General features: G+C 44.6%; 1 protein-coding gene across 3 annotated transcripts in view; it reads right to left on the reverse strand.

The window, feature by feature from the left end:
• Positions 1 to 15668, reverse strand: part of HMGCLL1 (3-hydroxy-3-methylglutaryl-CoA lyase like 1) — a 129062-nt gene that overhangs the window by 59105 nt on the left and 54289 nt on the right. The window lies entirely within an intron of this gene.

The raw sequence follows: 15668 nt of genomic DNA on the forward strand, positions 1-15668 counted from the left end.
CTATCACCAGAATCTGTCTTTCCTTTCCCTTTGCTGCCCCCCCACTCTCACTGGAGGAGTTCTTCCCCTGGCAGCTAGGAGAGTCCCTCATCTCCAGCAGTGCTGGTCCCTGACTGGTTTCACCAATGTCACTCAATGGAGCGTACTTATTGGGATGCTCCAGTCCTGGATCAGCCTCCCTGGCACTTCCCCCTCTACCCCTCCTGACTGTCACCCATCTACTCTTTGCTAGTACCTGCACCTCTTTGTCTCCACCCGCCTCTGTGCTGGCCCCTGCCGGCACCTGCCGTGTACGTTCCTGGCTCACCTTTAGTATGGAGGGACTTCTCAGTGCTGAGAGTTGCTTCCCCAGATTCAGAACCTGGGCTTCCAGGGAAACAATGTGCTTACATTTTGCACAGCAGTATTCGCCCTCAATCTGATGATCAAGGAACGCATACATGCCGCAAGATGTACAAAGAGTCGCCTCTCCACACCCACCGGGCATCGTACCTATTAAATTTAGTGAGGATTTGGGGATTTTACCCTGTCCAAATTACCTAACAGCTAGCTTCCTGGCACTAATACTCAAGACAATGCACAGGTACACAACAAGACAATACACAGGTACTCACAGACCTACGTGCAATCGCAGAACAGTCGCAGACCTACGTGCACTCGCAATACTCAAGTATACAGTACACAATACACAAGTACTAATGATCCACACACACTACTCAGACAACACTCAGATACTCACACTACACAGGTACTATGACCCCTGTTATGACCTCCTGTTTTAAACTCTGCTTTTTAACTCCCACTTATACCAGCTCCACTTACACCGAGTTCCACAGCCTCAGACTGAGCACGCTCAGACTGAGTCCTACACCCAGTTAAATAGGCACCTGTGAGCAATTAACCACCCCCCTTAATTGATAGACTGAAGGAACCAGGGAAAAAAAAAAAAGCTATTTAAAAAGTGACAGAAAAAGGCAAATGAAAAACTAAAAGGAAAAGCCCCAAAAATGCAACCCAGCAAACCCAGCAAACAAAAAGCAACACTTGTTCACTCTAATGCCCCGTACACACGGTCGGACTTTGTTCGGACATTCCGACAACAAAATCCTCTGATTTTTTCCGACGGATGTTGGCTCAAACTTGTTTTGCCTACACACGGTCACACAAAGTTGTCGGAATTTCCGATCGACAACAACGCGGTGACGTACACCACGTACGACGAGACTAGAAAAGGCCGGTTCAGAACCAAGCGCGGCACCCTTTGGGCTCCTTTTGCTAATCTCGTGTTAGTAAAAGTTTGGTGAGAGACGATTCGCGCTTTTTCAGACTCGTGGCTTTCAGATAGTTTTCTGACGTTCAGTTTGTGCTTGTGGGTTTGTATCTGCTCTTCAGTGCGTGCAGTCAGTTCGTATCAGAGTTTTCTGTGTGATCTTGCCCGCTCGTTGCTGTTTTTCAGGTCGCTCTTCACAGGCCTTGCTGTTCTTCAGTGCGTTCTGTTACTTCGTTCTGAGCAGCCGACCGTTTTCTAGCCATGTTTCGTATGCGTACTCCTCGTAGAGTTCGTGCTGTGCGGGGGCTTGGTGTTGGGGTCCTGACCTTGACACAAGTCCAGTCCATGAACAGGGTGGGGAGGAGTTCATGGACAAAGAATTGGTTGCTTCAGCGTGACCAGTTCTCTCATATACCTTTGTTCCGTGAGATCCGTGAGAATAATCCTGATGATTTCAGGAACTTTCTCAGGATGACGGACCCCGTGTTTCACCGTTTGTTGGCTTCGCTGACCCCCTATATCAGCAGGCAGGATACCTGCATGAGGCAAGCCATCACTCTGGAGCAGAGGTTGGTCGCTACCCTGCGGTATTTGGCCACAGGGAGAAGTCTGCAGGACTTGAAGTTCTCAACAGGCATCTCCCCCCAGGCTCTTCTTTGTGGACATTTACTGCTTGTGTTTGTTTTAGCTGACCCTGACAGAAATGTGTGGAGTCCAGAAAATGTCGTGATTGTGTAACCTTATACAAAGCACTGTTGGCTGTTATTTACTAAATGCAAAGACACTTTTCACTACAAGTGCACTTGCAACTGCACTGAAACTGCACTTGTAGTGCAAAGTGGATTTCCCCTTAGGAAATAACCCCCATTTTCTCATAAAACAACAATTACATCACCCCAAAAGTGTTGTAGCGTTGAGACAATAATCCACACATTCTTGATGAACAATCTTTTTATTACCTGCACAATCACATGTGCATTTACCAAAGGTTTTTCTGACAAACCAACATGTTTGTTGTATAACAATTTTTGTGGTGTCATTATCCAAAATCAAAATGTCCATTTTATAGAAAACAGGCCTGTGTAAAACCCACAAGAAAGACACAAATCTTGATCTTACAAAGTTCACATTTGGTAGAACCTGAAGGCAATATCAGACATGAGTATTTAGGAACTGTGTTTGATATTGCGTTCAGATGGGGGGAAATCACCCCTGGCAAAGCCAAATTTGGAAGATGCACACAAATTTCACAATGTCAACATGTGCTATCTGCCATCACGGGGGATGAAGGGACGTGTTTTGGGGGAGAAAGCCCTTCCTCACCGCTACTTTATTATTGAGGAAGGGGTTGCACCCCCAAAACGCGTCCATTGATCTCCCGTGATGGCAGATAGCACATGTTTGCATCCTCCAAATTTGGCTTTGGGAAAAATCACAAAAACATTTCGCACATTGTAGCAGACAAAAGAAGAAAGTGATTTGGAGGGGCTTTAAACTCGCCCCAAAACATCAATGATGTTTTTATATTTTGGAATAACATCATTGATGTTTTGCTTGATGTTTTCCAATTGTAAATTACACCCCATGATCTCCCCGATCAGGATCTGGGCACTTTCGGATGTGAAAGGATCTTCATCCACAACCTCACGATCACCTAAAAAGAGAGGAACCCAAAATAAATTAGGTCTAAAAAATATGCCGCCATCCATCTCTTATCTGAGCCTGTGGTCGCAGACACTCACCTGTTGTGGTGACTACTTCCACCACGTCTTCTTCCTCCTGCTCATCTTGTGTTGGGGGGATTTCACCTTCTTCCAGAGGGGGGGGGGGCTCTGGTCTCCTCGGATGAGGGGTGTCCTCCGAGTCTTTTCTCCCCTATGTAAAACAAAAATGGTATAATTAGCACACAGATATTTAATGTCAGAACTATAAAGATGAAACATTGCTTGGAAGTGGGGTACAATGATATATTTTAGCAGAGTTCCAAGATGTAGCTTTTTTAGTGTCCTTTGTCAAGCTGCAATACTTTACCTGTTTAGTACAAGCTTCACAGATGTAGCCCCCCCTATAGTATACACTGGAGCACCTGTGTGGCCCCCCTAATAAAAATGGTGTTCTTGTGTCCCACACTAGTGCTCCAGTGTCCAGATGTGAAAACAGCTGCTGAGTGTCCTCTCCTTACACACAATCTAGTTTGCATTTCATTCTAGTAACAAAGCCATCTACACAACCCAATTATTTGAAGACAAGTATAGGGCCTCAAAATGGTGGCCAAATGCATATGGCCTAAACAATGGTATTTTCTAGTCCGCAAAAAAAAGTGTGATTCGAACGAATAATGTGCCCATGAACATGAAAGTTGCCATTTTAAACTGTACAACAGTTCCTAAAAGCACATGGAGCAGCACGAACGTAATAAACATAAAAAAAATAGGAACACAGCACAAATACTTACTTTTTTGCAGCACTCTCCGGATCTTTCTGTACTGCTCGTGTTCTCGTAATTTCAGGTCCGACCACCGCTTCCTGAGCTGATCTTTCGATCGTCGTACCCCGAATTTCCGGTGCAGACTCCTGACCACTTTCGCCATGATCTTGGCCTTTCGGACATTGGGGTTGGGGTAAGGCCCATACTTTCCATCATAGTCAGCCTTCTTCAGGATGTCCACCATTTCCAACATCTCCCCAAAGGACATATTTGAGTCCTTTAATCTCCTTCTGGATCGGGACGTTTCAGGCTCCGGCCTTTCCTCCTCCTCCTCGTTGCTCCAATTCTCAGGATCCTGCTGTCTCTCCGCCATGTGCTCTTCCTCCACTGCGCCGAACGAAAAGGGGCGGGGAATAGAATAGAAAGAACTTCAGGGGTGGGCGGAGTTATACGCATGCGCAGTGTGTATAAATCGTAACGCGCGCGTCTTACGTACGATCTGTGAGCGGAGGAAGGAGCATCGGAGACGCCGATCGTGCTAACGAAGGTAGGATTTAAACTTGGCCCTATACTGCTTTGAAATTGAAGCCTATATTGTAACAAGATTAGGGGAGTTTGGCCTGACATTAGGCTTTGTCTTGTGTTGTGTCTTGCATAGAAAATGGATGGGTTCAACGACCACAATTTCCTGCCCCTGTTCATAGACAAGTACAGAGAGCTGCCCTGTCTGTGGCAGGTGAGACACCCCCACTATAATCACAAACAGAAGAGGCAGGCAGCGCTGGAGAAACTGCTGGAGTTGGTGAAGCCGGTGGTCCCCACAGCAACCATCCCTTATTTAAAAGCTAAAATTGGTGGGCTGAGGAGCACTTATCTTAGGGAGCGCAAGAAGGTCACGGATTCCCAGAGATCCGGAGCTGCAGCAGATGATGTTTATGTCCCCAGGCTGTGGTACTATGAGAGACTGCGATTTCTGTCAGACCACACTGAAGTCAGGGAATCCCTCTCCACGCTTCCTTCCACCTCAGCTGAGGCTTCTGATGTCCAACCTGGGCCTTCCAGCCAGGAAGAAGTGGAGGAGCCCAGCTGGAGTCAGGTATAGCATTCTTCTACGGATTTCTGGTCAATAAATAAATGATGTTTATTAGATGTTATTATTGATCACTAATTGCTGATTGAAAAAAGTGTTTTACATATCAATAGACAGTAGTGGGCACCCAAAATTGGGACAAGAATGAAAACTGCTGGGCTCAGAAGGATAGTCTGTTATATTTGTTAACATTTAATTTGCAGCAGTCAGGAGGTGAAAATTGTGTGTGATTGATGAATAAAAAACTAAAACTATGTCCCTTTTTCATACACAGGAAGACCTCAGCTAGGAGGAGGCTGTGGAACGTGGCAGTCAGGAGGAGGCGGGGATTAGTGGCAGCCAGGAGGAGGCGGGGATTAGTGGCAGCCAGGAGGAGGCGGGGCTAAGTGTCAGCCAAGAGAAGCCTGGGACCAGTCGCAGCCTGACTGAGTCTCAGGTTCCTCCCCTCCGCCTGCCATACAAAAGGGCCAGGAAGGCCACTCCGAGTCCCGTGCAGGATTCAGCATACAGGCTGATCCAGGAGGCTTCGGCGTCCCTCCGAGCCTTCCCCAGTCCTGAAGAGGCCTTTGCCTGCATGGCTGCCACAAAATTGCAGGGCATGCAGGAGGGCCAACGCAAGATCTCTGAGGACCTGATTTATAAAGTCCTACGTAAGGGGGAGAGTGGGGAACTGACACACAAGACAGATGTCATGGAGAGGGACGATCCTCCTCCTCCTCCTCCTCCTGCTGCCACAACTCCACCACCACAGCCAAAGCCTGTAAGGAAGCGTGGAAGGAAGACCAAAGAGTGATTGCCCTTGGTTCAGTCTGGTCTGACAGAAGATGCAGTCTCTCGTATGACCACAGCCTGGGGACACAGATGTCATCTGCTGCTTTCCGGATCTCTGGGACTTCTGGACCACACTGCCCTCCCTTAGATATGGACTCCTCAGGCCACCAATTTTGCTTTGAAATAATTGATGTCTGCCCTGGGGGTCCAAGGCTTCACCCACTTCTGCAGTTTCTCCAGCGTTGCCTCCCTCTTTGTTTAGTTGTGAGCCCTTAATAAAATATTTTTCGGGAAATTCTACTCTCCTGTGTGTGTTTTCATCCTAAAAGGACAGTTTGTTGGTGACGATTCAGGTACATTTCTAACATAAAATGTGAAATTAACAAGAGACAACAACAACAAACAATCTCCTACAGATTAAATAGAACAACATATCAATGGTGTTGTGGGAACTTGTCACCAAAAACACACAAACATTTTCGGGAATACAAATCCAAATCACCAAAAAAAAACAAATAAAAAGAGAAACACAAAAAAAGATTCTACATTAAAGTAAAAAAACCTAAAAAAAAAAATATGTTGTCAGATGGGAGAAATCAAAATATATTGAGGGAATCCCGATAAATAGTAACGAAAAAAGTTTGTGAGAAGTGTGTGTGAATATGAGCATCAAAACGACTTAATTCTTGTCACATTATAAAGAAGAAGAGAGTGCGCTGTATTAAACCATTTTGAACATTGCAGTGTGACGAAAGTGCTTTATCCATTACGAACGCTAAGTTTACCAGAACGAGCTGTCCCGTGTCTGAATTTCTTCTGAGCATGCGTGGCACTTTGTGCGTCGGAACAGGCCACACATGGTCGGAATTGACGCGATCGGATTTTGTTGTCGGAAAATTTTATCTTCTGCTGTCCAACTTTGTGTGTCGGAAAATCCGATGGAAAATGTCCGATGGAGCCCACACACGATCGGAATTTCCGACAACACGCTCCGATCGGACATTGTCCATCGGAAAATCCGACCGTGTGTACGGGGCATAACTCTGCTTTTTAACTCCCACTTATACCAGCTCCACTTACACGAGTTCCACAGCCTCAGACTGAGCACGCTCAGACTGAGTCCTACACCCAGTTAAATAGGCACCTGTGAGCAATTAACCACCCCCCTTAATTGATAGACTGAAGGAACCAGAGAGAAAAAAAAAAAAAAGCTATTTAAAAAGTGACAGAAAAAGGCAAATGAAAAACTAAAAGGAAAAGCCCCAAAAATGCAATCCAGCAAACCCAGCAAACAAAAAGCAACACTTGTTCACTCTAACTCTGCTTTTTAACTCCCACTTATACCAGCTCCACTTACACCGAGTTCCACAGCCTCAGACTGAGCACGCTCAGACTGAGTCCTACACCCAGTTAAATAGGCACCTGTGAGCAATTAACCACCCCCCTTAATTGATAGACTGAAGGAACCAGAGAGAAAAAAAAAAAAAGCTATTTAAAAAGTGACAGAAAAAGGCAAATGAAAAACTAAAAGGAAAAGCCCCAAAAATGCAATCCAGCAAACCCAGCAAACAAAAAGCAACACTTGTTCACTCTAACTCTGCTTTTTAACTCCCACTTATACCAGCTCCACTTACACCGAGTTCCACAGCCTCAGACTGAGCACGCTCAGACTGAGTCCTACACCCAGTTAAATAGGCACCTGTGAGCAATTAACCACCCCCCTTAATTGATAGACTGAAGGAACCAGAGAAAAAAAAAAAAAGCTATTTAAAAAGTGACAGAAAAAGGCAAATGAAAAACTAAAAGGAAAAGCCCCAAAAATACAACCCAGCAAACCCAGCAAACAAAAAGCAACACTTGTTCACTCTAACTCTGCTTTTTAACTCCCACTTATACCAGCTCCACTTACACCGAGTTCCACAGCCTCAGACTGAGTACGCTCAGACTGAGTCCTACACCCAGTTAAATAGGCACCTGTGAGCAATTAACCACCCCCCTTAATTGATAGACTGAAGGAACCAGAGAAAAAAAAAAAAAAAAAGCTATTTAAAAAGTGACAGAAAAAGGCAAATGAAAAACTAAAAGGAAAAGCCCCAAAAATGCAACCCAGCAAACCCAGCAAACAAAAAGCAACACTTGTTCACTCTAACTCTGCTTTTTAACTCCCACTTATACCAGCTCCACTTACACCGAGTTCCACAGCCTCAGACTGAGCACGCTCAGACTGAGTCCTACACCCAGTTAAATAGGCACCAGTGAGCAATTAACCACCCCCCTTAATTGATAGACTGAAGGAACCAGAGAAAAAAAAAAAAAAAGCTATTTAAAAAGTGACAGAAAAAGGTAAATGAAAAACTAGTGTGCTGTCTATCATAGGAGCCAGTCCAGGAGGCAGGACTTTGTATGACAGTGGCCGCCAGGTATGCAGGAGATCCCCACTCTGTGAAATCTGGCGCTCCCCTCTGAGGCAGCCCAATAGGCACAGACCCTGGGCGCCCTCCCACTACCCCAGCTTGCGGTGCACCCACCCCCGATTGGCCCTGTAAAGCAGGGACAAAACCAGGGACAGACTTGGTCCAGGGAGAGTGTCCTTAGTCCAAGGACTGTCCCCGGAAACCGGGATATCTGGTCACCCTAGGCTAGTGGCCAGCAGGACCCACAAGTCAGTGGCCAGCAGGACCCACAGGTCAGTGGCCAGCAGGAGCTCTCAACCCACAACCCACAGAGTTGAGGGCTATTTTTAGGTTACTGGGTGGGCACTGGCCTGGGGCAGGGTAAATAGGGTGTATTGGGGGTAGATGGGATGTGGGGTTCAGCTGCGGGTGTCAGGGTCTCTCTCCTCAGCTATGGCAGCTGCCCGTGCCAATGCCAGCTCAGCAGGTCCTTGCATGGCCTCCTCCAATCCTGGTGGTGTGAAGTGATGCTCCTGTCCTGGGTCAAGTAAACTTGCAGCCTGAGCCAGTCACGTGGGTCCCAACTCCCTGGACTGACAACACCCAGGGCCCCCAGACCAAATAAAGCAGGGGCCCCCTGTCAGGCCCTGCCCATGACCCACCCCTGGCCTCAGCCCTTCATTTTACACAAAGTACCACCTTTTTTTAAAAAAAACACTGTTTAACAACAGAGTCTAATAGGACCTGGAGGGGGGTCTTTCTCTAACAGTGTCCATTGGACAGTCTGTTAGAAAGTGTCTCCTCCAGGCCCCATTAGAGACTACAACAGAGTCTAATGGGACCTGAAGGGGGGATCTCTCTCTAACACTGTCAATTAGAAAGAATCTGTTAGAGTCACCTCCAGGTCTCATTAGAGATGGAAAAGGAGTATAATGGGACCTGAATGAGGGCCTCTTTCTAACAGAGTGTACAGTGAACACCTTCATTCACTCTGGTCCTCATGGGACCCCCTCCTTGTGCCATGACTCTCACCCCTGCCCCAACCTCTCACAAAGTAGAAATAAAATTGATACTCTGTAGCACTCCTCATACATTATCTATGGGTGCTGTAGCTGTGGCTGGCTCCTGCATCCTCTGTGGCTGGCTGGCTCCCACGTCCTCTGAGGCTGGCTCCTGTGTCCTCTGTGGCTGGCTCCTGTGGGTGGCTGGCTGGCACCTGTGGGTGGCTAGCGGGTACCCTGCTATGGCTGGCTGGCTCCCTGGTGTGGGTCACCGTGGGTGGCTGTCTGGCATCCTGCTGTGGATGGTCACCGTGGCTGGTTGGCTGGCTGGCACCTACTGTGGCTGGCTCCCTGCTGTGGGTGGGTCACCTTGGCTGGCTGGCTCCTGTGGGCGGCTGGCTGGCACCCTGTTGTGGCTGGCCATCTCAGCCAGCAGCCGTGCTTGAGGTAAACAGAGGTGAGCACCAACCACCATTGTGGCCGGCAGGAGTTGTTGCCGCTTCTCCATCTGGACACCCAGTGATCCTGTGACAACAGGTGGAGTTCCCTGTCACCCCCTTCCCTCAGATTTGAGCCAGAGCGTTCCTTACACACCTTAGGATGACTTTCTTCCATCAATGAATGGTGAATCTCCTGGGAGCAGTTAACCCCTCTCTTCCAGGAATATATGGTGGTACTGTATATAAATTTTTCTTTGATATTTTACTTTTTTCAGTGCATAGTTACAACTTTTTCCACTACTGTCTACAACTTATAGCCCCATGGATATGGTTGGGCTTCAACTTAAGTGCAATAAAGTGTTTTTTAATTGAATCCAAGGTGTATACCATTTTACATATGAATACATGTATGGATATATATTATTGACTTTCTTCCCATAGAGTGCCGCCTTTGTTCTTGTAAATCAAAAAGACTGCTTATCTACACGGCAACGGGCAGAGGTCTCCAAGGAAGGCATCAAAATGAGAACTTGTGTTGTAAACACTGTCCCCCAGATCGAGATGGAATAAGGGCCAGTGGCCGCACACTGGTCACATCATATAAAGGGCACTTTCCCCACGTGGACTCAATGAGAAACTGCATCCACGGGAAGAAGTGTCCTAGGTGTCTGTATGGCCACATATCCACTGTGGCTAGCCCATGAGGAAATTTGTCATGCTACAGCATAAATAGAACCCCCCCGTCATTGGCCCTCCATTGATATTGCGGATATGAATATATCCCTATTGGGAACCACAACTGACTGATACCTACTCTAGTCAAATCAAGGTAAATGACTTCCCCTATATGGGCACCAACATTTGGGTCTAATCTTGATGTAAACATAGTGACATCTATATATTCTGGGTATTCAGTTATATGTCTCACCTTTGGTCCCAAAACACCTCATGGTTCTGATCCTTTTTTGGAAATCTGGCATCCAATTGACTCAGCATTTCTTCCTTCTTGAGCACTCTGGTAGGCCCATCTTTTCAATATGATTATTACTGTGTTTGAAATGTAGGCTGATTTAATGAATTGTGCATCACATGATATTCTAACAAATGTTGTATGTCCCTATTATCCATTTATGGATTGTTTGGCTTTTTTATCTGTAGTACCAGCAATATGCAGCACTGAGACTCCCGTAAAATCGTACGAAAAATACCGATTTCGGAGAGATCGTATGATAATCTGATCGTTAGTACAGAGCTTTCGAGAGCCGATCAGGACAGTTCATCTGATATTATTTGATCAGACACGCACAAAAAATTGTTTTTGTACAATGCCAGATCGTATGATTTTTGTTTAACCAGTACAGCTGTCGTTCAAAAATGCAATACAAATGCATTACAACACATGACATCACATCAGATCCAATAATTTCATTGTGTGTACCGGGCATTACCTTTCTGGCAGCCCATGTGTTAAAACACCATCATGCACTGCTGTTCCTCCCACTGTCTCCTATAACACAAAAGGATGTATGAGCCAGTAGGAGGAATCACAGTGCATGGTAGGGGAGCAGGTTTTTGACACACCCAGAATACCAGCTGTCAAAATATCTACAGTGGCCAGGGATAAGAAACCCAGGGAAGTTTTAAAGAGGAACATCCTTATCTTGATTACTTCCTCCTGCCTCTGGAAGTAGCTTGCAGAGCAAACTGGAGGGAAATTCAAACGATCAGCTGAATATTTATCATACCATAACAATCCCTGGAAGAGGGCACCCAGAAGGTGACTGGGGAGGTGATAAATAGACAGGAGGCCTAAGCAGACTCTTCTTTCCTCACCATGGAGGGTTTAGTACTCCAGGGGCTGTTGTCCCTAGGGGAAGGACCACTAAGAGACTATTGTTTGGGCCTCAGCATTTGCTGTGTTAAGGGCCTGAGGAAGACAGCTGAAAAATGGGAAACCTGCTGTAGGACATGGTTTCAGAGTCCAGATCTGAAGGAGGACTCTGCCATTTCCCTCATTAAGGATCTATCCATGAAGGTTTTTGGGACACTGTGAGCAAAGACCTTACTGGGGACTGATGACTAGTTGTGTAGAAGGGAAAGGAAACCAGCTGCTCCATGGTCTATAACTGTGGGGCCTTAGATATGACGACCATCCCCAGCTACTGCCAGAGAAGCTGCTACTGAGAGACTAGGGAGAAGCTTGTACTTTTGCTGTATTTGCTAGTTGTTTTGGAGTATCTCATGACCCTAAACTCCTCGCCTGTTAGTTCCTCAGCAACAAATACTAAAAAGATATCCCCCAGACTAATGACTGAAAAGTCATTTGCAAAGTGAACAGCCTATTAACTGTCAACCTCAATGATTCACTGACCTGGAAAAGGTATGCCGCCAGGAAAGTGAAAGGTCCCCTTTTGCACATTCAAAATCAATGATTTATAAAGCAATAGCAAAGAAAAAAGGCTTACAAAAAAAAAATCAGAAATAAGAGTTTAGTTTAGGAAAGACTTGCATGATAACACAAATTATGTGAACATTGTCTTTGTGTGTTATAGACTCTTTTTGGACTTGAATTAAAAATATGCACAGACAAAGGGAAAATACAAGGTACCTCAAGGTAAAGTATTGATGCAAATGGACTTTTCTGAAAACAATTGCATGACAATGCATGAAAACAATGCATGACAATGTTTCTTTTCTGAGCAACTCCTACTAAAGTTACATAAATCAACTGCTAGAACAGTGGAAAACTGTATTTTGAATAATGCTGACAAGGATACCGTCACCTGACAGAACTTTATACAAAAAGCTGCTATACTGAAATGAATGTAGACATGTACAGCAGGGACCTTGATGTATACATAATTAGTCAGGTTGAAAAAAAGACACGGGTCCATCTAGTTCAACCAATAAAAAGAAAAAAAAAACATACAATCCCATATACACAATCCTATGCCCACAGTTGATCCAGAGGAAGGTGAAAAATTCCAGCAAAACATGATCCAATTTGCTACAGCATGGAAAACAATTCCTTCCTGATCCCCCAGTGAGGCAATACAATATTCCCTGGATCAAGGTTACTTAGAAATGTTAGTATCCAGTTATAATATGTACATTTAGGAAAGAATCCAGGCCTTTTGTAAAGTAATCTACTGAGCTGGCCAGAACCACCTCTGGAGGGAGTCTTTTCTACATTTTCACAGCTCTTACTGTGAAAAAAACTTTCTGTATTTGGAGATGAAAATTATTTTCCTCTAGATGTGAAGAGTGTCCCCTAGTCCTCTGTGATGACCTTAAAGTCAATAACTCAACACCAAGTTCACTATATGGACCCCTTATGTATTTGTACATGTTGATCATATCCCCATTTAATCTCCTATTCTCAAGAGAGAATAAATTCAGTTCCTCTATTCTTCCCTCATAGCTTAGCTCCTCCATGCCTCTTATCAGTTTAGTTGCCCTTCTCTGCATTTTCACCAGTTCCCTGATATCCTTTTTGAGAACTGGTGCCCAAAACTGAACTGCATATTCCAGATGAGGTCTTACTAATGATTTGTACAGGGGCAAAATTATATCTTTCTCTGGAGTCCATACCTCTTTTAATACAAGAAAGGACTTTGCTCGCTTTGGAAATCACAGCTTGGCATTGCATGCTATTATTAAACTTATGATCTACCAAAACCCCCAGTTGTACTCCACCTAGTATGTATGATGCATGCATATTCTTAGCCTCCAAGTGCATAACTTTAAATTTATTAACATTAAACCATATTTGCCACATAGTCGCCAAATTAAACAGTGAATTAAGGTTGGCTTGTAAGTTGGAGACATCCTGCAAGGACGTTATTCCCCTTCATAGCTTAGTGTCATCTGCAAAGACTGAAATGGTACTTTTTATCCCAGACTCTATATCATTTAGAAAGGTATTTAAAAGTAAGCGTCCCAACACTGAATCTTGGGGTACACCACTGATAACCTTAGACCATTCAAAGTAAGAATCATTAATCACTACTCTCTGAAGTCTGTCTTTTAGCCAATTTTCTATCCATTTTTCCAAGCCTGTAGACTTTACCTTACACATTATTCGTGTGTGGGGAACTGTGCCAAATGCTTTTGCAAAATCCAAGTATATTACGTCCACAGCCACCAAGGTCCAAGGTTTTACTTACCTCTTCATAAAAAGAAATCAGATTTGTCTGAGAACTTCTGTCTTTCATGAATCCATGCTGTCTGTTGCTTAAAATATTTTTTTCCAGCAAAAACTCATCTACTGTATGTGGAATTTTATGAAACTCTCCAGTATCTTCCCAAACTATAGAAGTTAAACTAACAGGTCTATAGTTACTTGGTAAAGACTTTGAGCCTTTTTAAATATAGGCACCACATTGGTGCCACAATCCAATAGTACTATTCCCATCCAATGGTACTATTCCCAGTCATTAAAGAGTCCCTAAAAAATAGAAACCATGGCTTTGAAATGACAGAGTTCAATTCTTTTAGGATCCGAGGGTGGATGCCATCTGATCCAGGTGCTTTATCCACCTTTATTGTGTTGAAATATTTCTGGACCATATCACTTTTGAGCCATTGTGTATCATTTGGGGCTGTGTCACTACCACCACCATTATGGACATGAGCTCCCCCATGCTCCTTTGTATACACAGAGCTGAATAAAGTATTTAATATATTTGCCTTCTCTTTGTCCCCAGTCATCCACTCCAGATTATTTTGTAAAGGGCCTACATGCGCAGACCTAACCTTTTTACTATTATTATATTTGAAGAATTTTTTGAGGTTTGTCCTACTATCTTTTGCAATCTGTTGTTCTGTATGTATAATGAGTCATATGTATTATAAAACACCTGGGAGCCCTGAAAGCCAGGGTTCTGTATTATGCATATATCAACCAATTCTTGTGATTGAGAGGTTAGGGCTGATTCTTCCTATTTACCACACCTCATTATTGCCCAGTAATGCTACATATTATAGTTATGGTGCCAGGCCGAACCCAAGCTGTCAATGATTGGAATTCTTCACAATCTAGAAAATATTGTGCTCCAAGGCTCCTGGGGTGCTCCAAAAAGTAATACAAAAACAGAATGGTGCATGAGAGGGTACCAAAACACACTGAAACAAACAACTAAAAGTCTATAAAGTCCAGGAAGTATACATATGCAGCATTAGTGGCAGCTCCCTTGAGAGCGAAGCAGTCTCGGAAAGAACAATGGGAGAAAAACAAGGTGTGCCAAAAAGTGCAGCAGGAGATGCAACGAATGGTATATTTAATTAAAATCAGCCAAATGGCTAGTCACACTAATATAAAGATCAATAGGCTTCTTCATCAGATCTAAATGGCTAGTGATCAATAGCCATTTAGATCTGATGGAGAAGCGGATGCTTTGAAACGTTATCTCCATGTTCTGACGTCAATTTGCGACTCTGAGTGTGTTCCATGCTGGTTCCGAGACAACAAGATGGATGTCTGGCCGGTTGTTCCTCTCCTCTCGCGTTAACATCTACACACCACCATCCACTGGGGACCCGCTGAGTGACTACAGTATAATACTGTTATATGTCTATTGATCTTTATATTAGTGTGAGTAGCCATTTGGCTAATTTTAATTAAATATACCATTTGTTGCATCTGCTGCTGTACTTTGTACCTTGTTTTTCTCCCATAGCTCCAAAAGGTAAGTTGTCTTTTATGGATGCACATCTGGGTGCCTGATATACATACAGTATCTGGTAACAGTTTATAATGTTTAAGAGAGGGGTCTAAACTAAAGCCAGCTTGTTAAAAAGTTGTTTTATACTTTCCTTTCAGGCAGCCCATATGTTAAAACTCCACCCTGCACTCTTGTTCGTCCTGTTGTCTCTTATGTCACCACAGGTTGTTCGAGTAGGTGGGAGGAATCACAGTACATGGTACACACCCAGAATACCAGGTGTCAGAACACCTGCAGTAGCCAGGAATCAGAAATGCAGGGGACTTTATAGAGGAACTTCATTCTTATCTTAAAAGAGAAGTATGGGAATGGTTTCTTTTAGAATCATACTTACCTAGGTGGATTCAGCATCAGTCTGATGCTGCATCTGTCCCTCGGCGGCTCTAAGAGAGAAGTGAATGATCAAACACTGCCCATCGCTTGGTACTCAGAGCTCCCTGAACAGAAAGCTGGTGAGTGTCAATCACTGGCTCTCTGCTCTGCCCCCCCACCACGCTCACTGGAGCGCTGGGCTATGGAGGAGGTGGGAGCGGCTGGCTCAGGCTCTCAGTG

Source organism: Aquarana catesbeiana, linkage group LG04 (assembly GCF_042186555.1).
Source record: "Aquarana catesbeiana isolate 2022-GZ linkage group LG04, ASM4218655v1, whole genome shotgun sequence".
NCBI lineage: Eukaryota > Metazoa > Chordata > Amphibia > Anura > Ranidae > Aquarana > Aquarana catesbeiana.